Source organism: Engystomops pustulosus, chromosome 6 (genome assembly GCF_040894005.1).
Source record: "Engystomops pustulosus chromosome 6, aEngPut4.maternal, whole genome shotgun sequence".
NCBI classification, from domain to species: Eukaryota; Metazoa; Chordata; class Amphibia; order Anura; family Leptodactylidae; genus Engystomops; species Engystomops pustulosus.
This window is the reverse complement of record NC_092416.1, coordinates 93,735,163-93,760,992: the sequence shown is the minus strand read 5'-3', so window position 1 is coordinate 93,760,992 and position 25,830 is coordinate 93,735,163. Positions and strand designations below refer to the sequence as shown.

At 46.6% G+C, this 25,830-nt stretch overlaps 1 long non-coding RNA gene across 1 annotated transcript in view; it reads left to right on the top strand.

Annotated features, from left to right (window-relative positions):
- The first annotated feature begins 4,325 nt into the window (after nt 1–4,325).
- Nucleotides 4,326–25,830, top strand: part of LOC140065812 (uncharacterized) — a 38,425-nt gene continuing 16,920 nt past the window's right edge. Inside the window, exon 1 of the long non-coding RNA XR_011848063.1 lies at nt 4,326–4,419. This is a non-coding gene — a long non-coding RNA (uncharacterized lncRNA). The remainder of the gene's footprint in view (nt 4,420–25,830) is intronic.

Sequence of the window (25,830 nt, the reverse complement as noted above, 5' to 3'; positions counted from 1 at the left end):
TTATGGGGGAGGGGGCAGTGTGCCTTATGAGGGGACAGTATGCCTTATTGGGGGGAAGTGTGGCTTAAGGGTGACGGGACAGTGTGGCTTAAGGGTGATGGGGACAGTGTGGCTTAAGAGTGAGGGGGACAGTGTGCCTTATGGGGGGAAATTATGGCTTATGGTTGGGGGGCCAGTGTAGCTTAAGGGTGATGGGACAGTGTGGCTTATGGGGGAAGGGGGCAGTGTGGCTTATGGGGGGAGGGGACAGTGTGGCTACTGGTGGGAAGGGACAATGTGGATACTGCAGGGAGGAAGTGTGGCATTAGGAATTTTCTAAAGGGGCCCGTTAAGGCTCTGTTGCTCAGGGGCCTACTTAAAGGGCACCTACCACCACGAATCTACCTATAAAGGTAGATCGGGTGGTAGGTGGATGTATGGGACGTGAGGATAGCCCTTTTTAGAGCTAATCCTCACGTCCCCGCTAGCGTAGCATAAACTTTATTGCCCTAATATGTAAATTTTATTAAGCGGCTACTGGGGCGTGGAGTAGCCGGACACCAGGCTACACGGCGCGGCTACTCCACGCCCCAGTAGCCGCTTTCCCCGCCTACCCTGTGATCTTCGGCGCGCAGCTCCTGGCAGCTGCGCGCCCTCGTCCGAGAAGCCGGAGTTCTGGGGCGTGGAGTAGCCGCGCCGTGTAGCCTCGTGTCCGGCTACTCCACGCCCCAGTAGCCGCTTAATAAAATTTACATATTAGGGCAATAAAGTTTATGCTACGCTAGCGGGGACGTGAGGATTAGCTCTAAAAAGGGCTATCCTCACGTCCCATACATCCACCTACCACCCGATCTACCTTTATAGGTAGATTCGTGGTGGTAGGTTCCCTTTAAACCCTGAGTTCTACCCTATACCTATATACTGTATTCAGTATTTAACCTGTCCCCACATAAAAACATTAAATAAAACATTACAATAATTTAATGAAAATATAGAGGACCTAACTGCATCATTATTTAATGATTTTCAACAATCTCCTGTAATGCCCAGGTCTGTTAAATGGAGATTACTAAGAGGTTTGTGCAAGGGGAAGCTTTGGAAATTTACTGGTGGTCAGCGCTCCACTGGGAATGGTAGAAAAAGACACCAAGATCAGATTCCTGTTTTAGCTTATACAACTGTTTTTATTGTATTTTGTAAACATACAATGCAGTTCAGAGTGTACATGTTATTTAGGGTGCATTCACACACCCATCTGTGGGGATTTGCGGCAACATATACGTCCCCATAGACGGCAATGGCGGCCCGGCGGCGGTACGGTGCCATACATGTGTGGCACCAAACCGCGCCGTACACGAGGAAAAGATAGAGCATGCTCTATCTTTTCCCGAGTGTGCGGCCATGCGCCGCTGTTTCCTATGGAAGGGATAGGGGGTCACCTCCTGAATTTCCTGAAAGTGAAGGGTGGTAGCCTCTTTCCATTGCCAGGTGACCACCAACCTAGTGGCCATAAGAAGATAAGCCACTACTATCCTGACAGGGGGCCTGACATTGTTTATTAATAATAAAAGGTTCCTGTATCTGTCTAGGCTATGACCAAGAACTCTTTGCAAGTTCGAAACGCGCCATTCCTTCTTCTATCATGGTACCGATTTTAACTTTTTAACCAAGTTGAAAAAAATTGAAGTTTTAATCTATTTTTTTCAAGCCTGCCTGGTGTCACTGATGCACCCGCGATCCTTGTCACGGATCACAGGCACACCCGTGCCTCTCCGTGTGGCACGGCGCCCCCTGTCCAGACTCACCTTCCCATGAACCTGCTATCCGCCCGACTAGGCCACATGCGTTCCCGCTCCTAGGGCACGCACTGGCTCTCCTGGACTTAACGGGCCAGCATCCTCCTGATTGGCGCTGGTTAATCCAGCTCAGCCCTTATAATCCGACACCTCCCTTCCTGCCTCACCGGATCTTCAGCATCATTTTCTGCTAAGTGAAAGCCCTCCAGCGTTCCCTGTGTTTCCAGTGTTCCTCCGTGTTCCTGTGATTCCTCATGTAAATAAGTAGTATGATAAGATGAAACAGCAATAACACAAGCTCAACAGCAGGCAGCAAATGAAACTATCAGATATACTAACCTACCTTGTTAAAAAAAACTTGTTATGTAAATTAACTGCAGAGGCTACTGGGGCATGTACTAGCCTGGTCAACCACGGGTACCTAAGGCTAGTACACGCCCAAGTAGCCTCTTCAGTTAATTTACATATTACCTAAATAACGTTTATAGTGTGGTTAAGTTTTGGTAGGTTTTGATTTCTAAATTACAAATTAGGGCATAGGCAGGCACAAGGAATCTACAATCAGATCTACTTCTGATGATAGATTCCTCATCCCAGGTTTTCCTTTAAAGAAACAAAGTATGAAAGTTTCAAGTTTAATATATAGAACTGTCAACATGGAGTGTTATAATCCAAGAGTATGTTTCTATAATCTTTCTGTAGCACCAGTTGGACAGTGTGTTGCTCTCCGTGATAGATTCTGTTATGAAAGTATTTTTATCTTGTTTATACCCCCAAACATTTCAGAACATTCTTCCTTTTTATCTTCCCATGGAAGTCGATGGAAAATTTATATTCATGTGTTATTTCATACAATAGAATAGTATTAACATTTCTTTCTGGTTTCTTTGTATCTGTGTGAAGTAACAGAGGAGGTTGGCATTGTCTTTTTGCTATTGCTGACTATTTGGTAATAATTCAACTGCATTAGTTACACATTCCATATACATTTACAAGGTCATGGATAATCTTTGTTCCCCTTCCAGGCCCTTAGGCCTTTGCATATGGATGATCTTCTTTTGCCATGACCTAGGTTAGATTTATAACACATCAGCCAGACATTCTAAGCACAAAACACTATAGCCTTTCTAAATGAAATGCAAAGTAGAGAAATGCTATAAAGGAAGTTATCAAGGATAGAACATTGATGACTTAGAATTAGTATAGATCACATTTGGGGTTCCACTGTTGAGACTCTACTCCCAATAGGCATTGCATCCCAATAAGTACTGCAGTGTTACCCACAAGTAAATGGTGTTGAGAATCTGTTTTTCTTTTTTTTTTCCACCTTCCAGAAGCCATAACTTTGAGTTTTCAACTTACAAAGCTGGTTAGGAAAATATAGTTTAATTGTACTTGCTGGTGGCAGCTTTTGGAATTCAGTAAAATGTGGTGGGAAACTAAAGTAATACATTCCAAATGTGTTGGAATTCACAGAAAAACACAGTTGCACCATTGTCTTTTAGGCTTTGTTTTTATGGCTTTCACTATGCAGTCCGGTTAACACATCTCCACTATTCTATGGTCTCCAGCATACTGTAAGGATGAATGCTGAACAACAGCTATTGGAGCCTATCACAGACTTCCAGCTGTCATCGCAACTAATCTGCACCCTTCAATGACATCACATGGAATGCTAAACAGCAGCAATATGGTAAAAGTCCATCACTGATTGTGGCAGTAAAGTTGTAAAATGCAACTTGTGTAAGTCTTTTGTACATGGAGAGGGTTTAGTCCAAGAGCCCTCCCTATGCATCCCCTGTGCTTTAAAATTGACTGGCCGTGAAAAGGTTAAATAAATAGATGCTGGATGCGAATGTAAACTGCATTTCCGGCAGTTCTTCTAATGGTCACTAACTGTCAGCAAAGGAATTTGCTTACTTGTCCACTTACTTTGGCTAATATCAGGCCCTCTTTTGTTATCTATTTTCATTCTGAAATTTTAGTGAATTCCTTCTTGCTAGCAACAAGATTGAACCCAATTGAGGTGTGTGATTACATAGACACTCAATGTCGTGGGAGAAGAGGTGGTGAGGCAGAGGAGTAACGTTTCCACCACTCACCAGTTTCGAGCACTCAATCTCCCTGCCAACAAACCAATGCTAGGCACAGTTGATCTAAATGGAGGGAAGTGTTTTATGGTTTTTGTTGACACACTGTGTTTGCAGGAATAAAAAACTCCATGGTTTTATCAAGAATAACTAATAATAAACCCTTATCAGGATCATTTATATACTAATGTGTCCTTAAAATATAAGCTTATGTGTAATTAGTTGTTATTTAAAATGTTGCTCCCCTTAGCAGAAAAATGATGCTGACATAGACTGTATTGGAGAATTAAAATGCTACTGGCCCTTTAATCAGTCCATTAATTTCCTCCACCCGGAGAAGACACAGGACAGAAGATGCCGCTGGTCCCATGTCCACATCCCATCTCCTGCACCTGCCTGGGCAGGTCATGTGATCACCACTATGTTTGGGTGTATTCAGTTAGTTGCAGTGCATCCAGTATAGCCAGTGTTTTGGTGATGGCAGTTACACATCATTACTATGGTTACAGAGCAAGAAAACCTTTTACATCATCACTGGGAGCAGAGCATTAGAGGTAGGCGGAGTTACTGAGAACAAAAGGATCTTGGGATTTTGAGTTTCCAGTGGCTGCCATCTTGGTGATAATCCGCATACTTTAGAGAGGCCATAAAATTTTGTGAAGCATAAAATCTAACTATATAAGCTCCATTTTGTGACTAATGGCATAAAGTTGTGCTCCATTCATTTATTTATAGGATCATGGGTTTTTGTATCAGACGTTCATATTCCCAGAATACCCCTTTAAGCATAGTTTCTACTTCCCTCAAATAATTATGTGTGGATTCCTTCTGAGTTAGTTCATTACAGTAAATATTTTATTAGTAAAAATCATGTTGGGAGGGTTCATTTTGGATTGATCATACAAAAGTTTCAGGTCACGTTCAACCACTTTTTGGTGCGTGAGAATTCAGAGGGTAGAAGGTAGAAATTTTAGTTTGTAACATTTTTTAGGAAGAACTTTAAGTTCATTGACCACCTGCGTATCATCCAAATGAAGAAGGCTTAATAAAGTGCCCTGATCCTGGAAAGTAGATTGAATGTCAAAAATGTTAAAAGGTCATTTTAACCCTTTAACGCCCAGGCTCTTTTTTTTGTTTTTGCATTTTAATTATTCATTCCCCATCCATAAATTTTTTGATTTTTCCATATAAAGAGCTGAGTGAGGGCTTGTTTTCTGTGTAACAAACTGTACCTCATAGTGACAGTATTTAATATTCCAAGCCTTGTACTGGAAAGCTGGAAAGAAATTCCAAATACAGAGAAAAAATGCATTTGCACTGTATTTTTGTGGGCTTGGATTTTATGGCTTTTACAAAGTGCCCCAAATGACATGTATACTTTATTCTTTGGGTCAGTACAATCATGGGGATACCAAATTTACATATGTTTTATAACCCCTTAACGACTTGGCCTTTTTTTTAGTTTTTTCACTTCTATTTTTCACTCCCCACCTTCAAAAATCTATAACTTTTTTATTTTTCCACTCTCTTATGGCTTATTTTCTGCTGATAGCACATTGTAATGAATGGGTTAAAACGAGACAGCTTCGGGCCTTCGTGAGACCCGAAGCTGTCATGGCAACGGATCACCGCTCCCCATGACGTCATCTTTTTGAAGCCTACGGCAGCATTGCCAGCCGTGAAAGCACCGATTGCGGGTGTTACCGGTAAGCCTTTGCTACAATATGTAGCAAAGACTTACCGGCTATGGAGAGGGCTCGGCCCGTGAGCCCTCTCCATGCACCGGGACACGCGCATCGGGAAGGGGTTAATGTTTCATACATTTTGAAAAATTAAAACCTGCTGTACATTTTTTTTTTCATTTTGCCAAGTTCAGGCGCTAATAGCTCTTTCATACTTCAGTGTACGGAGCTGTGGGTGGTGTCATTTTTTCAAACTTTTAATTAAGTTTTAAATGTTACCATTTTGGGGACTGTACTGCCTTTTGATCCCTTTTTATAGATTTTTATATTTTTCAAAATGACAAAAATGACAAAAATTTTCGACCTTGACTTGGGCGCTTTTTTCTGCTACGAGGTTAAACACCAGGAAAGAACTTTATTAAACTTTGATAGATCGGACATATTTATATTTATATCAGTTATAGGGAAAGGATTTAGAATTTTTAGGGTTTTTTAATTTAATATTTTTAACTGTTTAAATTATTTTTCTTACTATTTTTCAGACACTCTAGGGTACTTTAACCCTATTTTGTTTTTTTTGGTCCAGAAGGTTTTAATTTTTGTAAATGTATGAAAACATTATAAAACCTATATAAATTTGGTATCCCAGTAATCATACCTACCCAAAGATTAAAGGAGACATGTAATTTGGGGTGCACACTGAAAGTCAAAAAAACCAAGCCCACAAAATTGGCTCAAGGTTCACCATTTTCAATGAATTTGAAATGTTTTGCCCTCTTCCCAGTACACGACATGGCATATTAAATACTGTGATAATGAAGTGCAATTTGTTATGCAGAAAACAAGCCCTCACACAGCTCTTTATATGGAAAAATCAAAAAATTTATGGATTTTTGAAGGTGGGGAATGAAAAATGAAAATGCCAAAAAACGAAAAATGTCCTGGTCATTAAGGGGTTAAAGAACTCAACTTTGGTAAGCTGAATCATTTCATTGTGAAATTAGCAGTACTAAACACCAAATTTGGATCTGTACCAAATGTGACTGATTTGGTACTCATGAAGTTGAGCATCCGCCTCTGTTTGTGCTTCAGTTTTGGATTCAGGTAAAGCACAACAAGCTGGTTGACTGACTGAGCAGCCAATCAATCAGACTGAAGCCCCCTAGCAATTAAAGGCATATCCTTTGTGGGCATGGTTGTAATTGGCCAGACCGAACATGTGACTTGGATGTATAAGAGAAGGTAGTAGTATTAGCATCATTGTTACACAATAATGTGTCCTTGTGATATATCTCTAAAGAAAACAGTAAAGTCACCTGTCATGTAGATTGTAGACATGTCATTATCCATTGTAAAGAGCACAGGGTTTTTAGCTTACAGCTATATTGCCTTTAGACTTCATTACTGATTTTAACTTCAGTAGTAAATATTGTAGACTAGGAACATAGATCACTGGTGGCTGCTTGGGACATGAGGGTTGTTGGTGCAGTAACCAAAGACGCTGACTGACAATTCAACAGTTTTTGTTGCCCTTTGCAATCTTTTTTAGATAGGCCTCCATGCTGAGATCTGTGTTGATAAGCTTTCTAATCTGAAAAGTAATGTTAAATTACCTGGAGTGTTACCCACTACAAGTAAAGGGTTATAGTAACACTGGGTTTCCTGACCATATATGTTAAATAGTCGTCATTGAGAGCTTATTTGTCAGGCATCTACCTGGGTTGACTTTTACATACACATACAAGCATGATTGGCATCTATGTCAGTAATGTATCTCCAAGAAAACTATTGGATCAGGCAGTTGAAATCTAAATGCCCAATCCTTATATTCCTCTACATTTTTTCATCAGGGTTGAGTCAGGCCTATACACATTGGATGCTGATTTTTGTGGGTTTGACCAATACACATTCATTGTGTATGGTCATTCTTAGCGAGTCTACGTTAACTGTTCCCTACTTCAGCTAAGAAATGATTGTCATAAAAAAACACTTACCTTGGTTTTAAAACCCACAAAGGATTATAACATCTTCAAAAGATGATTACTATATTAGACAAACTTCTGGACAGCTGACTAAGTATTTTTTAGCAAGGCTATTGCACATCACATCTGATATTCATAGTCCACACTCTGAAGCTGGAGAAATGACTTCACAGAACTAGAGTCACATTCATGAGGCCTCTTGGTTCTCCTAAATGGCAGTGATGACTCATGAAGAAGACTATACATGTACTGTACATTGCGTTATAAATAGCATCTAAACATTACAGCATTTATCCATCTTGTAAAAGTTATTTAAAGGAAACCTACCATTTAGAATGGCAGGGGTAAGCTGTAAGTAGCGAGCACCAGCTCAGGGTGAGCTGGTGCCGGTGCTTACTTTCGTTAGTGTTATTAACCCCTTAACGACTTGGCCTTTTTTAGTTTTTTCACTTCCATTTTTCACTCACCAACTTCAAAAATCTATAACTTTTTTATTTTTCCACACAAGAGCTGTGTTATGGCTTATTTTCTGCGTAACAAATTGCACTTCATAGGGACGGTATTTAATAATATTCTATGGCATGTACTGGAAAGCGGGAAAAAAATTCCAAATGCAGTGAAAATGGTGAAAAACCACATTTGTGATGTTTTCTTGTGGGCTTGGATTTTACAGCTTTCAATCTGCATCCCAAATGACATGTCTTCTTTATTCTTTAGGTCGGTACGATCACGTGGATACCAAATTTGTATAGGTTTTATAATGTTTTCATACATTTAAAAAAATTAAAACCTCCTGTACAAAATATTTTTTTTTTATTTTGCCATCTTCTGGGGCCAATAACTTTTTCATACTTTGGTGTACGGAGCTGTGGATAGTGTCATTTTTTTCGAATTTTGATGGCGTTTTCATTACTATAATTTTTGGGACTGTGCCACCTTTTTATCACTTTTTATTATTTTTTTTATATTTTTCAAAATGGCAAAAAAAATGCGATTTTCGACTTTGGACGCTATTTTCCGTTACGGGGTTAAACGTAGTGAAAAAACATTATCATATTTTGATAGATCGGGCATTTTTGGACGCGGCGATACCTAATGTGTTTATGATTTTTACTGTTTATTTATTTTTATATCAGTTCTAGGGAAAGGGGGGTGATTAGAATTTTTAGGTTTTTTTATTATAATTTTTTTTTTAAACTTTTTTTTATTTTTACTTTTACTATTTTTCAGACTCCCTAGGGTACTCTAACCCTAGGTAGTCTGATCGATCCTTTCATATAGTGCCATACTACAGTATGGCAGTATATGTGGCTTTTACTCCCCATGCATTACAATGTGCAATTAGCACATTGTAATGCATGGGTTAAAACGAAGTAGCCTCGGGTATTCGGAACACTCGAGGTTACCATGGCGACGGATCGCCGCTCCCCGTGACGTCATCGGGGAGCAGCGATCCACGACAAGATGGCGGTGCCCATGCGGCGCCATCTCTTTGAAGCCGCCGGCAGCATTGACGGCGGCGATTGAGGTGAAAACACCCGCGATCGGTGCTAGCACCGATCGCGGGTGTTACCGGTAAGCCTTTGCTGCAATATGCAGCAAAGACTTACCGGCTATGGAGAGGGCTCGGCCCGCGAGCCCTCTCCATGCACCGGGACCCGGCGCGCACTGTACTAGTACGGCGCGCGTCGGGAAGGGGTTAACCGCTGTATCGTGGTTTTAACACTTTTTAAAGTTTATAGCAGAAGCTGCTTCGGCGACCATGCGCGCGCAACTCGGGCGACCATGCCCGGCATTTCCTATGTAGGCGCCGCGCCAAAGCAGCTTCGGCTATAAACTTTAAAAAGTGTTAAAACCGTGATGCAGTTAATAACACTAACGAAAGTAAGCACCGGCACCAGCTCACCCTGAGCTGGTGCTCGCTACTTACAGCTTACACCTACCATTCTAACTGGTAGGTTTCCTTTAATGCCAAGTCCTTACTTTTTTATATTATAAGATTCTTGGAATTCAGCTTTCATTCAGGAATGAAGCAGGGATCCTCAGATTTATTATATCAGCAAATAGCTGTCAAAACCAAGCAAGAAGCCAAACCCCCTCACCCCAAAAAAATACTTTTAAGAAAACACTTCATAATTCTTAGGAGACTGGTGTGTAGTTACAGGGGATTCAAATGAATCAGCTGAACCCAGTTACTGCCTAAAACCCAAAGCCCCCTTTTTGCCTAACGACATACCAATATTGTAAATTGCAAACAGTGTATTTGGGACTCTGTTTGAAAAGCCAAGAGATTTAAGTTACACCCCTGTAAGCGACCAGGGGAATATTGTAATGAGATTTTATGGACTATCACTTGCTGTTTGCATCAACCCTTCAGGAACCATAAAACATATGACAAGCTTGCAAGAACAGAAAAAGAAATATGGTTGCAAACAATGGGTTAAATAATATGAAATCCACCCTGGAGCTATTTGCATTCTTATTTCCTGTGAGAGCTGCCCTAAAGATTCTCTACAAGCCAAAGTAGAAAGTATCTACTGTAAGAACAGATAAACATAGGAAAAAGAGAATAATGGAGGAGTCAGGTGTCCCTGGCTATAAGAGTGACAGGTATACAGGCATCACAGACAATCCCAATGTCATCAAATCAAGATGCAGCCTCAAACCCCCTTCTGTTCGCCAGTGGACAAAAATAAATAATGTAAAAGTTCCGTTGCATTTTGATGAAACAGACTCTGGCAGCTCGAGCTTATAGAGTGCAGCAGATATTGTTCCTTAGAGGGCTGTGCTGTGTTATTAAAAAGAAGTAAGAGTATTAGTGCATACACAGCAGGGACCAGGATGAGGCTCTCCATAGATGCTTCATGAATCCTTTGTTTTTCTCTTTATTGGTATCCCTTTACCTTACACTGATATTATAATTAATTTATGTTTATTATGAGCCTCTAATGATAAAGACATTGGCGCAGATGTATGAACACTGGTGCAATCTGCCTTTGTGCAGTTTACCTCACTTACATGCATTATATAATAGTACTTCATGGTGTTGTGACACAATTGTGTTGAATCACAGTAATAAATGTGGAGCAAACTAGGAACACACACCAACACACCCCTTTAGGTGCACAGTTTTCAAAAGTAGTGGGCAAACAGCAACCATGACATAGAGGCTTTTGGATTGTCCACATACTACAACTAAACTAAACTACAACTAAATCTACTCCAACTAATTTAACCGGTTAAGGACCGGGCCCTTTCCTGTTTTTTCATGTCCATTTTTCACTCCCCACCTTCAAAAATCTATAACTTTTTTATTTTTACACGTAAAGAGCTGTGTGATGGCTTGTTTTCTGTGTAACAAATTGCACTTTATAATGATGGTATTAAATATTCCATGCCATGTACTCGGAAGCGGGAAAAAAATTCCAAATGCAATGAAAATGGTGAAAAAACGCATTTGCGCCATTTTCTTGTGGGCTTGGATATTACGTCTTTCACTGAGGGCCCCAAATGACATATCTACTTTATTCTTTGGGTCGGTATGATTAAGGGGATACCAAATTTGTATAGGTTTTATAATTAGAGATGAGCGAACATACTCGTCCGAGCTTGATGCTCGATCGAGCATTAGCGTACTCGTAACTGCTCGTTGCTCGGACGAGTATTTCGCCCGCTCGAGAAAATGGCAGCTCCCGCCGTTTTGCTTTTTGGCGGCCAGAAACAGAGCCAATCACAAGCCAGGAGACTCTGCACTCCACCCAGCATGACGTGGTACCCTTACACGTCGATAGCAGTGGTTGGCTGGCCAGATCAGGTGACCCTGGGATAGACTAGCCGCTGCCCGCGCTGCTCGGATCATTCTCTGTCTGGATGCCGCTAGGGAGAGAGCTGCTGCTGGTCAGGGAAAGCGTTAGGGTGTTCTATTAGCTTACTGTTAGGCAGGAGTGATTCTACAACAGCCCTTCTTAGGGCTACAATAACGTTATCCTTTTTTTTTTTTATTTGCTTGTGGCTGGGCTTGCTGGCACTAGTAGTGCAGCTAGTACCATATTGTGAGGAATTAGCAGGGGGACTTGCTACCGTTGTGTTTAGCTCTTAGTGACACACATATCCACATATCCAAAATTTATTAGGGGTTTGATTTCAATTAGGCACAGTCTGCCAGTTTCTTTTTATTTTACGTTTATTTTTTTCATAACTCAGCGTCATCTCATCTGGCATAGTAGTGTGCTTTAATACTTGGCTAGAAAATAGCCATAGGAGAATCCAAACGGCTTACTTACGCCTACAGTAGCATTATATATATTTGATTTCTGGTTGATCTGCTGGTGGCTGTAGTTGTTGCAGTGCATCTACTAGCAAATTGTGAGCAATTTGGAGTGAGACTTGCGACCACTGTGTTTTGCGCTTAGTGACGCACATATCCATCGCAAAGACCGAAGTGGGAAAATTTATTAGGGCCCGGGGTTGGATTTCAATTAGGCACAGTCTGCCATTTCCTTTTTTATTTTACGTTTATTTTTTTCATAACTCAGCGTCATCTCATCTGGCATAGTAGTGTGCTTTAATACTTGGCTAGAAAATAGCCATAGGAGAATCCAAACGGCTTACTTACGCCTACAGTAGCGTTATATATATTTGATTTCTGGTTGATCTGCTGGTGGCTGTAGTTGTTGCAGTGCATCTACTAGCAAATTGTGAGCAATTTGGAGTGAGACTTGCGACCACTGTGTTTTGCGCTTAGTGACGCACATATCCATCGCAAAGACCGAAGTGGGAAAATTTATTAGGGCCCGGGGTTGGATTTCAATTAGGCACAGTCTGCCATTTCCTTTTTTATTTTACGTTTATTTTTTTCATAACTCAGCGTCATCTCATCTGGCATAGCAGTGTGCTTTCATACTTAGCTAGAAAATAGCCATAGCAATAGGATAGCATCGTTTGGTTTTAAAAACTAAAAAACACACAAAAAAAAAAAAAAAACACAAAAAAAAGGTAAAAAAAAAATTAAAGTTATAACTCTCATTTTCAAAATGTTTAACCCGAGGGCTAGGGGTAGAGGACGAGGGCGGGGACGTGGGCGTCCAACTACTGCAGGGGTCAGAGGCCGTGGTCCTGGGCGGGGTGAGACACCACCTGCTGATGAGGGAGCAGGGGAACGCCGCAGAGCTACACTCCCTAGGTTCATGTCTGAAGTTACTGGGACTCGTGGTAGAGCACTGTTGAGGCCAGAACAGTGCGAACAGGTGATGTCGTGGATTGCCGACAATGCTTCGAGCAATTTGTCCACCAGTCAGTCTTCCAAGCAGTCCACCCATGTCACCGAAATCGGCACTCCTCCAGCTCCTGCACCTCAGCCTCCTCCCCCCCAGTCGGCCCCCTCCCAGCAAAATTTGTCATTTGAACCGGCATACTCTGAGGAACTGTTTTCTGGACCCTTCCCACAGTCACAAACCACTTGTCCGGTTGCTGATGAGCAATTTTCCGATGCCCAGGTTTTCCACCAGTCGCAGTCTGTGGGTGATGATGACCTTGTTGACGTAGTGGAAGAAGTGTGTAAAGAGGTGTCCGACGATGAGGAGACACGGTTGTCAGACAGTGGGGAAGTTGTTGTCAGGGCAGGAAGTCCGAGGGGGGAGCAGACTGAGGGATCGGAGGATGATGAGGTGACAGACCCAAACTGGGTTGAGAGGCCGGGTGAACACAGTGCTTCTGAGACGGAGGAGAGTCCTCGACCAGAACAGGTTGGAAGAGGCAGTGGTGGGGCCAGACGGAGAGGCAGGGCCAGAACTGGTGCATCAGCGCCAAATGTGTCAACTAGTGAAGCTCCCGTGGCGAGGGCTCCTGCGGCGAGGGCTAGATTTGCAGAAGTCTGGAGGTTCTTTAAGGAAACACCGGATGACCGACGGACTGTGGTGTGCCACATTTGCCAAACCAGGATCAGCAGGGGTTCCACCACTACTAGCTTAACTACCACCAGTATGCGCAGGCATATGAATGCTAAACACCCCACTCAGTGGCAACAAGCGTGTTCACCTCCGGCCGTGCACACCACTGCTCCTTCCCCTGTGTCAGCTGATAGTCAGCCCCCTGCCCAGGACCCTGCCACAAAAACCCCATCGTCGCCTCCACGATCCTCCACAGCATCCACCAGCGTTCAGCTCTCCATAACCCAGACGCTGGAGCGGAAACGCAAATATAGTGCAACCCACCCGCACGCCCAAGCCCTTAATGTGCACATCTCCAGATTGCTAAGCCTGGAGATGCTGCCCTATAGGCTAGTAGAGACCGAGGCCTTTCGCAGCCTCATGGCGGCGGCCGCCCCTCGGTATCCGGTCCCCAGCCGCCACTACTTTTCCCGATGTGCCGTCCCAGCCCTGCACCAGCACGTGTCAGACAACATAATCCGTGCCCTGACCAACGCCGTTTCTGACAAGGTCCACCTGACCACGGACACGTGGACGAGTGCTGCCGGGCAGGGCCACTATATATTGCTAACGGCACATTGGGTTAACTTGGTGGAGGCTGGGACCGAGTCTGACCCTGCGGCTGGTCATATACTGCCGACGCCGAGGATTGCGGGGCCTACCTCGGTCCAGGTGTTTCAGGCCTACTATGCCTCCTCCTCCTCCCACCCCTCCTCCACCTCCTCCTCCGAACGACCATCCGTGGGCATGGCGCCATCAGTCGGTAGCTCTAGGCACAGCAGCAGTGCCGTCGCTAAGCGACAGCAGGCAGTGCTGAAACTGCTGAGCCTAGGCGATAAAAGGCACACCGCCCAAGAACTATTACAGGGCATCACGGCGCAGACTGATCTGTGGCTGGCACCGCTGAACCTGAAGCCAGGCATGGTTGTGTGTGACAACGGCCGTAACCTGGTGGCGGCTCTGCAACTCGGCAGACTGACACATATGCCATGCCTGGCCCATGTGTTAAATCTGATAGTTCAGCGTTTCCTCAAGACATACCCCAATCTGTCTGATTTGCTCACGAAGGTGCGCCGCATCTGTGCGCATTTCAGGAAGTCCAGCACAGATGCTGCGACTCTAAGGGCAGCGCAGCGCCGCCTCCAACTGCCCGCTCACCGACTGTTGTGCGACGTGCCCACAAAGTGGAATTCAACATTAACCATGTTATCCAGAGTTTACCAGCAGCGCAGAGCGATTGTAGACTGCCAGATGTCAACTTCCACCAGAACTGGTAGTCAGGTCAATCAGCTTCCTCAAGTCTACAATGAGGAGTGGACGTGGATGTCTGATATCTGTCAGGTGCTGAGTAACTTTGAGGAGTCAACACAGATGGTCAGTGGCGATGCCGCCATCATCAGCCTCACCATCCCGCTGCTTGGCCTGTTGAAAAACTCTCTGGTCAGCATGAAGTCGGAACCTTTGCGCTCCTCACAAGAGACGGGGGAAGAAGATTCCCTTGTTGATAGCCAAAGCACCCTTAGGTCTGTTTCTCAGCGCATATCGGAGGAGGTGGAGGAGGATGAGGAGGAAGAGGAGGAGAATGTTGGCGAGACACAAGAGGAGAGCATTGTTGAGTCCTTCACTGTTGAGCATGTATGGGCAGAAGAAGAGGAGTTGGAGGAGTTGGAGGAGGAGGAAATGGACAGTCAGGCCAGTGAGGGGAGTGAATTCTTACGCGTTGGTACTCTGGCGCATATGGCAGATTTCATGCTAGGCTGCCTATCCCGTGACCCTCGCGTTCAAAGAATTTATTCCAGCACCGATTACTGGGTGTTCACTCTCCTGGACCCACGGTACAAGCAAAATCTTTCCACTCTCATCCCTGGAGAGGAAAGGAGTGTGAGAATGCATGAATACCAGCAGGCCCTGGTGCACAAGCTGAAACAGTATTTCCCTTCTGACAGCGCTAGCGGCAGAGTGCGTAGTTCTGCGGGACAAGTAGCGAGGGAGAGTAGGCGAGCAGACAGCTTGTCCAGCACTGGCAAGGGTATGCTTTACAAGGCTTTTGCCAGCTTTATGTCACCCCAGCAAGACACTGTCACCTGTCCCCAGTCTCGGCAGAGTAGGGCTGATCTTTACAGAAAGATGGTGAGGGAGTACGTAGCTGACCATACCATCGTCCTAAATGATCACACAGCTCCCTACAACTACTGGGTTTCAAAGCTGGACATGTGGCACGAACTGGCGCTGTACGCCTTGGAGGTTCTTGCCTGCCCTGCCGCTAGCGTCTTGTCCGAGCGGGTTTTCAGTGCAGCTGGTGGCATCATCACCGATAAGCGTACACGCCTGTAGACTGACAGCGCTGACAGGCTGACGCTTATCAAGATGAATAAAGCCTGGATTTCTCCTAATTTCCAATCTCCACCAGGTGAAGGAAGCTCAACCTGAATAATTTATCCACTCCTCCTCCTCCTCATTTTCCTCCTTCTCCTCCTCTTTGTACAGTAAAGCAGAGGAAACTGGCTATTTTTTTACAGGGCCCACTGGCTCTAGCTATAGTACTTTATGCATTTAATTTTTATGGAGGGCCACCGACCCGTTCCTCTGTTTTAAACAATTTTTGGGAGTGCCACATACAGGCACTCAATCTATTCAATTTTTCTGGAGGGCCACCTACCTGCTCCTCTGGTTTGAAAACTTTTTTGGACTGCCACATACAGGCACTCAATCTATTCCATTTTTATGGAGGGCCACCTACCTGCTCCTCTGGTTTGAAAACTTTTTTGGACTGCCACATACAGGCACTCAATCTATTCCATTTTTATGGAGGGCCACCTACCTGCTCCTCTGGTTTGAAAACTTTTTTGGACTGCCACATACAGGCACTCAATCTATTCCATTTTTATGGAGGGCCACCTACCTGCTCCTCTGGTTTGAAAACTTTTTTGGACTGCCACATACAGGCACTCAATCTATTCCATTTTTATGGAGGGCCACCTACCTGCTCCTCTGGTTTGAAAACTTTTTTGGACTGCCACATACAGGCACTCAATCTATTCCATTTTTATGGAGGGCCACCTACCTGCTCCTCTGGTTTGAAAACTTTTTTGGACTGCCACATACAGGCACTCAATCTATTCCATTTTTCTGGAGGGCCACCTACCTGCTCCTCTGGTTTGAAAACTTTTTTGGACTGCCACATACAGGCACTCAATCTATTCTATTTTTATGGAGGGCCACCTACCTGCTCCTCTGGTTTGAAAACTTTTTTGGACTGCCACATACAGGCACTCAATCTATTCCATTTTTATGGAGGGCCACCTACCTGCTCCTCTGGTTTGAAAACTTTTTTGGACTGCCACATACAGGCACTCAATCTATTCCATTTTTCTGGAGGGCCACCTACCTGCTCCTCTGGTTTGAAAACTTTTTTGGACTGCCACATACAGGCACTCAATCTATTCCATTTTTATGGAGGGCCACCTACCTGCTCCTCTGGTTTGAAAACTTTTTTGGACTGCCACATACAGGCACTCAATCTATTCCATTTTTATGGAGGGCCACCTACCTGCTCCCACCCACACGCCCAAGCCCTTAATGTGCACATCTCCAGATTGCTAAGCCTGGAGATGCTGCCCTATAGGCTAGTAGAGACCGAGGCCTTTCGCAGCCTCATGGCGGCGGCCGCCCCTCGGTATTCGGTCCCCAGCCGCCACTACTTTTCCCGATGTGCCGTCCCAGCCCTGCACCAGCACGTGTCAGACAACATAATCCGTGCCCTGACCAACGCCGTTTCTGACAAGGTCCACCTGACCACGGACACGTGGACGAGTGCTGCCGGGCAGGGCCACTATATATTGCTAACGGCACATTGGGTTAACTTGGTGGAGGCTGGGACCGAGTCTGACCCTGCGGCTGGTCATATACTGCCGACGCCGAGGATTGCGGGGCCTACCTCGGTCCAGGTGTTTCAGGCCTACTATGCCTCCTCCTCCTCCCACCCCTCCTCCACCTCCTCCTCCGAACGACCATCCGTGGGCATGGCGCCATCAGTCGGTAGCTCTAGGCACAGCAGCAGTGCCGTCGCTAAGCGACAGCAGGCAGTGCTGAAACTGCTGAGCCTAGGCGATAAAAGGCACACCGCCCAAGAACTATTACAGGGCATCACGGCGCAGACTGATCTGTGGCTGGCACCGCTGAACCTGAAGCCAGGCATGGTTGTGTGTGACAACGGCCGTAACCTGGTGGCGGCTCTGCAACTCGGCAGACTGACACATATGCCATGCCTGGCCCATGTGTTAAATCTGATAGTTCAGCGTTTCCTCAAGACATACCCCAATCTGTCTGATTTGCTCACGAAGGTGCGCCGCATCTGTGCGCATTTCAGGAAGTCCAGCACAGATGCTGCGACTCTAAGGGCAGCGCAGCGCCGCCTCCAACTGCCCGCTCACCGACTGTTGTGCGACGTGCCCACAAAGTGGAATTCAACATTAACCATGTTATCCAGAGTTTACCAGCAGCGCAGAGCGATTGTAGACTGCCAGATGTCAACTTCCACCAGAACTGGTAGTCAGGTCAATCAGCTTCCTCAAGTCTACAATGAGGAGTGGACGTGGATGTCTGATATCTGTCAGGTGCTGAGTAACTTTGAGGAGTCAACACAGATGGTCAGTGGCGATGCCGCCATCATCAGCCTCACCATCCCGCTGCTTGGCCTGTTGAAAAACTCTCTGGTCAGCATGAAGTCGGAACCTTTGCGCTCCTCACAAGAGACGGGGGAAGAAGATTCCCTTGTTGATAGCCAAAGCACCCTTAGGTCTGTTTCTCAGCGCATATCGGAGGAGGTGGAGGAGGATGAGGAGGAAGAGGAGGAGAATGTTGGCGAGACACAAGAGGAGAGCATTGTTGAGTCCTTCACTGTTGAGCATGTATGGGCAGAAGAAGAGGAGTTGGAGGAGTTGGAGGAGGAGGAAATGGACAGTCAGGCCAGTGAGGGGAGTGAATTCTTACGCGTTGGTACTCTGGCGCATATGGCAGATTTCATGCTAGGCTGCCTATCCCGTGACCCTCGCGTTCAAAGAATTTATTCCAGCACCGATTACTGGGTGTTCACTCTCCTGGACCCACGGTACAAGCAAAATCTTTCCACTCTCATCCCTGGAGAGGAAAGGAGTGTGAGAATGCATGAATACCAGCAGGCCCTGGTGCACAAGCTGAAACAGTATTTCCCTTCTGACAGCGCTAGCGGCAGAGTGCGTAGTTCTGCGGGACAAGTAGCGAGGGAGAGTAGGCGAGCAGACAGCTTGTCTAGCACTGGCAAGGGTATGCTTTACAAGGCTTTTGCCAGCTTTATGTCACCCCAGCAAGACACTGTCACCTGTCCCCAGTCTCGGCAGAGTAGGGCTGATCTTTACAGAAAGATGGTGAGGGAGTACGTAGCTGACCATACCATCGTCCTAAATGATCACACAGCTCCCTACAACTACTGGGTTTCAAAGCTGGACATGTGGCACGAACTGGCGCTGTACGCCTTGGAGGTTCTTGCCTGCCCTGCCGCTAGCGTCTTGTCCGAGCGGGTTTTCAGTGCAGCTGGTGGCATCATCACCGATAAGCGTACACGCCTGTAGACTGACAGCGCTGACAGGCTGACGCTTATCAAGATGAATAAAGCCTGGATTTCTCCTAATTTCCAATCTCCACCAGGTGAAGGAAGCTCAACCTGAATAATTTATCCACTCCTCCTCCTCCTCATTTTCCTCCTTCTCCTCCTCTTTGTACAGTAAAGCAGAGGAAACTGGCTATTTTTTTACAGGGCCCACTGGCTCTAGCTATAGTACTTTATGCATTTAATTTTTATGGAGGGCCACCGACCCGTTCCTCTGTTTTAAACAATTTTTGGGAGTGCCACATACAGGCACTCAATCTATTCAATTTTTCTGGAGGGCCACCTACCTGCTCCTCTGGTTTGAAAACTTTTTTGGACTGCCACATACAGGCACTCAATCTATTCCATTTTTATGGAGGGCCACCTACCTGCTCCTCTGGTTTGAAAACTTTTTTGGACTGCCACATACAGGCACTCAATCTATTCCATTTTTATGGAGGGCCACCTACCTGCTCCTCTGGTTTGAAAACTGTTTTGGACTGCCACATACAGGCACTCAATCTATTCCATTTTTATGGAGGGCCACCTACCTGCTCCTCTGGTTTGAAAACTTTTTTGGACTGCCACATACAGGCACTCAATCTATTCCATTTTTATGGAGGGCCACCTACCTGCTCCTCTGGTTTGAAAACTTTTTTGGACTGCCACATACAGGCACTCAATCTATTCCATTTTTATGGAGGGCCACCTACCTGCTCCTCTGGTTTGAAAACTTTTTTGGACTGCCACATACAGGCACTCAATCTATTCCATTTTTATGGAGGGCCACCTACCTGCTCCTCTGGTTTGAAAACTTTTTTGGACTGCCACATACAGGCACTCAATCTATTCTATTTTTATGGAGGGCCACCTACCTGCTCCTCTGGTTTGAAAACTTTTTTGGACTGCCACATACAGGCACTCAATCTATTCCATTTTTATGGAGGGCCACCTACCTGCTCCTCTGGTTTGAAAACTTTTTTGGACTGCCACATACAGGCACTCAATCTATTCCATTTTTCTGGAGGGCCACCTACCTGCTCCTCTGGTTTGAAAACTTTTTTGGACTGCCACATACAGGCACTCAATCTATTCCATTTTTATGGAGGGCCACCTACCTGCTCCTCTGGTTTGAAAACTTTTTTGGACTGCCACATACAGGCACTCAATCTATTCCATTTTTATGGAGGGCCACCTACCTGCTCCCACCCACACGCCCAAGCCCTTAATGTGCACATCTCCAGATTGCTAAGCCTGGAGATGCTGCCCTATAGGCTAGTAGAGACCGAGGCCTTTCGCAGCCTCATGGCGGCGGCCGCCCCTCGGTATTCGGTCCCCAGCCGCCACTACTTTTCCCGATGTGCCGTCCCAGCCCTGCACCAGCACGTGTCAGACAACATAATCCGTGCCCTGACCAACGCCGTTTCTGACAAGGTCCACCTGACCACGGACACGTGGACGAGTGCTGCCGGGCAGGGCCACTATATATTGCTAACGGCACATTGGGTTAACTTGGTGGAGGCTGGGACCGAGTCTGACCCTGCGGCTGGTCATATACTGCCGACGCCGAGGATTGCGGGGCCTACCTCGGTCCAGGTGTTTCAGGCCTACTATGCCTCCTCCTCCTCCCACCCCTCCTCCACCTCCTCCTCCGAACGACCATCCGTGGGCATGGCGCCATCAGTCGGTAGCTCTAGGCACAGCAGCAGTGCCGTCGCTAAGCGACAGCAGGCAGTGCTGAAACTGCTGAGCCTAGGCGATAAAAGGCACACCGCCCAAGAACTATTACAGGGCATCACGGCGCAGACTGATCTGTGGCTGGCACCGCTGAACCTGAAGCCAGGCATGGTTGTGTGTGACAACGGCCGTAACCTGGTGGCGGCTCTGCAACTCGGCAGACTGACACATATGCCATGCCTGGCCCATGTGTTAAATCTGATAGTTCAGCGTTTCCTCAAGACATACCCCAATCTGTCTGATTTGCTCACGAAGGTGCGCCGCATCTGTGCGCATTTCAGGAAGTCCAGCACAGATGCTGCGACTCTAAGGGCAGCGCAGCGCCGCCTCCAACTGCCCGCTCACCGACTGTTGTGCGACGTGCCCACAAAGTGGAATTCAACATTAACCATGTTATCCAGAGTTTACCAGCAGCGCAGAGCGATTGTAGACTGCCAGATGTCAACTTCCACCAGAACTGGTAGTCAGGTCAATCAGCTTCCTCAAGTCTACAATGAGGAGTGGACGTGGATGTCTGATATCTGTCAGGTGCTGAGTAACTTTGAGGAGTCAACACAGATGGTCAGTGGCGATGCCGCCATCATCAGCCTCACCATCCCGCTGCTTGGCCTGTTGAAAAACTCTCTGGTCAGCATGAAGTCGGAACCTTTGCGCTCCTCACAAGAGACGGGGGAAGAAGATTCCCTTGTTGATAGCCAAAGCACCCTTAGGTCTGTTTCTCAGCGCATATCGGAGGAGGTGGAGGAGGATGAGGAGGAAGAGGAGGAGAATGTTGGCGAGACACAAGAGGAGAGCATTGTTGAGTCCTTCACTGTTGAGCATGTATGGGCAGAAGAAGAGGAGTTGGAGGAGTTGGAGGAGGAGGAAATGGACAGTCAGGCCAGTGAGGGGAGTGAATTCTTACGCGTTGGTACTCTGGCGCATATGGCAGATTTCATGCTAGGCTGCCTATCCCGTGACCCTCGCGTTCAAAGAATTTATTCCAGCACCGATTACTGGGTGTTCACTCTCCTGGACCCACGGTACAAGCAAAATCTTTCCACTCTCATCCCTGGAGAGGAAAGGAGTGTGAGAATGCATGAATACCAGCAGGCCCTGGTGCACAAGCTGAAACAGTATTTCCCTTCTGACAGCGCTAGCGGCAGAGTGCGTAGTTCTGCGGGACAAGTAGCGAGGGAGAGTAGGCGAGCAGACAGCTTGTCCAGCACTGGCAAGGGTATGCTTTACAAGGCTTTTGCCAGCTTTATGTCACCCCAGCAAGACACTGTCACCTGTCCCCAGTCTCGGCAGAGTAGGGCTGATCTTTACAGAAAGATGGTGAGGGAGTACGTAGCTGACCATACCATCGTCCTAAATGATCACACAGCTCCCTACAACTACTGGGTTTCAAAGCTGGACATGTGGCACGAACTGGCGCTGTACGCCTTGGAGGTTCTTGCCTGCCCTGCCGCTAGCGTCTTGTCCGAGCGGGTTTTCAGTGCAGCTGGTGGCATCATCACCGATAAGCGTACACGCCTGTAGACTGACAGCGCTGACAGGCTGACGCTTATCAAGATGAATAAAGCCTGGATTTCTCCTAATTTCCAATCTCCACCAGGTGAAGGAAGCTCAACCTGAATAATTTATCCACTCCTCCTCCTCCTCATTTTCCTCCTTCTCCTCCTCTTTGTACAGTAAAGCAGAGGAAACTGGCTATTTTTTTACAGGGCCCACTGGCTCTAGCTATAGTACTTTATGCATTTAATTTTTATGGAGGGCCACCGACCCGTTCCTCTGTTTTAAACAATTTTTGGGAGTGCCACATACAGGCACTCAATCTATTCAATTTTTCTGGAGGGCCACCTACCTGCTCCTCTGGTTTGAAAACTTTTTTGGACTGCCCCATACAGGCACTCAATCTATTCCATTTTTATGGAGGGCCACCTACCTGCTCCTCTGGTTTGAAAACTTTTTTGGACTGCCACATACAGGCACTCAATCTATTCCATTTTTATGGAGGGCCACCTACCTGCTCCTCTGGTTTGAAAACTTTTTTGGACTGCCACATACAGGCACTCAATCTATTCCATTTTTATGGAGGGCCACCTACCTGCTCCTCTGGTTTGAAAACTTTTTTGGACTGCCACATACAGGCACTCAATCTATTCCATTTTTATGGAGGGCCACCTACCTGCTCCTCTGGTTTGAAAACTTTTTTGGACTGCCACATACAGGCACTCAATCTATTCCATTTTTATGGAGGGCCACCTACCTGCTCCTCTGGTTTGAAAACTTTTTTGGACTGCCACATACAGGCACTCAATCTATTCTATTTTTATGGAGGGCCACCTACCTGCTCCTCTGGTTTGAAAACTTTTTTGGACTGCCACATACAGGCACTCAATCTATTCCATTTTTATGGAGGGCCACCTACCTGCTCCTCTGGTTTGAAAACTTTTTTGGACTGCCACATACAGGCACTCAATCTATTCCATTTTTCTGGAGGGCCACCTACCTGCTCCTCTGGTTTGAAAACTTTTTTGGACTGCCACATACAGGCACTCAATCTATTCCATTTTTATGGAGGGCCACCTACCTGCTCCTCTGGTTTGAAAACTTTTTTGGACTGCCACATACAGGCACTCAATCTATTCCATTTTTATGGAGGGCCACCTACCTGCTCCCACCCACACGCCCAAGCCCTTAATGTGCACATCTCCAGATTGCTAAGCCTGGAGATGCTGCCCTATAGGCTAGTAGAGACCGAGGCCTTTCGCAGCCTCATGGCGGCAGCCGCCCCTCGGTATTCGATCCCCAGCCGCCACTACTTTTCCCGATGTGCCGTCCCAGCCCTGCACCAGCACGTGTCAGACAACATAATCCGTGCCCTGACCAACGCTGTTTCTGACAAGGTCCACCTGACCACGGACACGTGGACGAGTGCTGCCGGGCAGGGCCACTATATATTGCTAACGGCACATTGGGTTAACTTGGTGGAGGCTGGGACCGAGTCTGACCCTGCGGCTGGTCATATACTGCCGACGCCGAGGATTGCGGGGCCTACCTCGGTCCAGGTGTTTCAGGCCTACTATGCCTCCTCCTCCTCCCACCCCTCCTCCACCTCCTCCTCCGAACGACCATCCGTGGGCATGGCGCCATCAGTCGGTAGCTCTAGGCACAGCAGCAGTGCCGTCGCTAAGCGACAGCAGGCAGTGCTGAAACTGCTGAGCCTAGGCGATAAAAGGCACACCGCCCAAGAACTATTACAGGGCATCACGGCGCAGACTGATCTGTGGCTGGCACCGCTGAACCTGAAGCCAGGCATGGTTGTGTGTGACAACGGCCGTAACCTGGTGGCGGCTCTGCAACTCGGCAGACTGACACATATGCCATGCCTGGCCCATGTGTTAAATCTGATAGTTCAGCGTTTCCTCAAGACATACCCCAATCTGTCTGATTTGCTCACGAAGGTGCGCCGCATCTGTGCGCATTTCAGGAAGTCCAGCACAGATGCTGCGACTCTAAGGGCAGCGCAGCGCCGCCTCCAACTGCCCGCTCACCGACTGTTGTGCGACGTGCCCACAAAGTGGAATTCAACATTAACCATGTTATCCAGAGTTTACCAGCAGCGCAGAGCGATTGTAGACTGCCAGATGTCAACTTCCACCAGAACTGGTAGTCAGGTCAATCAGCTTCCTCAAGTCTACAATGAGGAGTGGACGTGGATGTCTGATATCTGTCAGGTGCTGAGTAACTTTGAGGAGTCAACACAGATGGTCAGTGGCGATGCCGCCATCATCAGCCTCACCATCCCGCTGCTTGGCCTGTTGAAAAACTCTCTGGTCAGCATGAAGTCGGAACCTTTGCGCTCCTCACAAGAGACGGGGGAAGAAGATTCCCTTGTTGATAGCCAAAGCACCCTTAGGTCTGTTTCTCAGCGCATATCGGAGGAGGTGGAGGAGGATGAGGAGGAAGAGGAGGAGAATGTTGGCGAGACACAAGAGGAGAGCATTGTTGAGTCCTTCACTGTTGAGCATGTATGGGCAGAAGAAGAGGAGTTGGAGGAGTTGGAGGAGGAGGAAATGGACAGTCAGGCCAGTGAGGGGAGTGAATTCTTACGCGTTGGTACTCTGGCGCATATGGCAGATTTCATGCTAGGGTGCCTATCCCGTGACCCTCGCGTTCAAAGAATTTATTCCAGCACCGATTACTGGGTGTTCACTCTCCTGGACCCACGGTACAAGCAAAATCTTTCCACTCTCATCCCTGGAGAGGAAAGGAGTGTGAGAATGCATGAATACCAGCAGGCCCTGGTGCACAAGCTGAAACAGTATTTCCCTTCTGACAGCGCTAGCGGCAGAGTGCGTAGTTCTGCGGGACAAGTAGCGAGGGAGAGTAGGCGAGCAGACAGCTTGTCCAGCACTGGCAAGGGTATGCTTTACAAGGCTTTTGCCAGCTTTATGTCACCCCAGCAAGACACTGTCACCTGTCCCCAGTCTCGGCAGAGTAGGGCTGATCTTTACAGAAAGATGGTGAGGGAGTACGTAGCTGACCATACCATCGTCCTAAATGATCACACAGCTCCCTACAACTACTGGGTTTCAAAGCTGGACATGTGGCACGAACTGGCGCTGTACGCCTTGGAGGTTCTTGCCTGCCCTGCCGCTAGCGTCTTGTCCGAGCGGGTTTTCAGTGCAGCTGGTGGCATCATCACCGATAAGCGTACACGCCTGTAGACTGACAGCGCTGACAGGCTGACGCTTATCAAGATGAATAAAGCCTGGATTTCTCCTAATTTCCAATCTCCACCAGGTGAAGGAAGCTCAACCTGAATAATTTATCCACTCCTCCTCCTCCTCATTTTCCTCCTTCTCCTCCTCTTTGTACAGTAAAGCAGAGGAAACTGGCTATTTTTTTACAGGGCCCACTGGCTCTAGCTATAGTACTTTATGCATTTAATTTTTATGGAGGGCCACCGACCCGTTCCTCTGTTTTAAACAATTTTTGGGAGTGCCACATACAGGCACTCAAT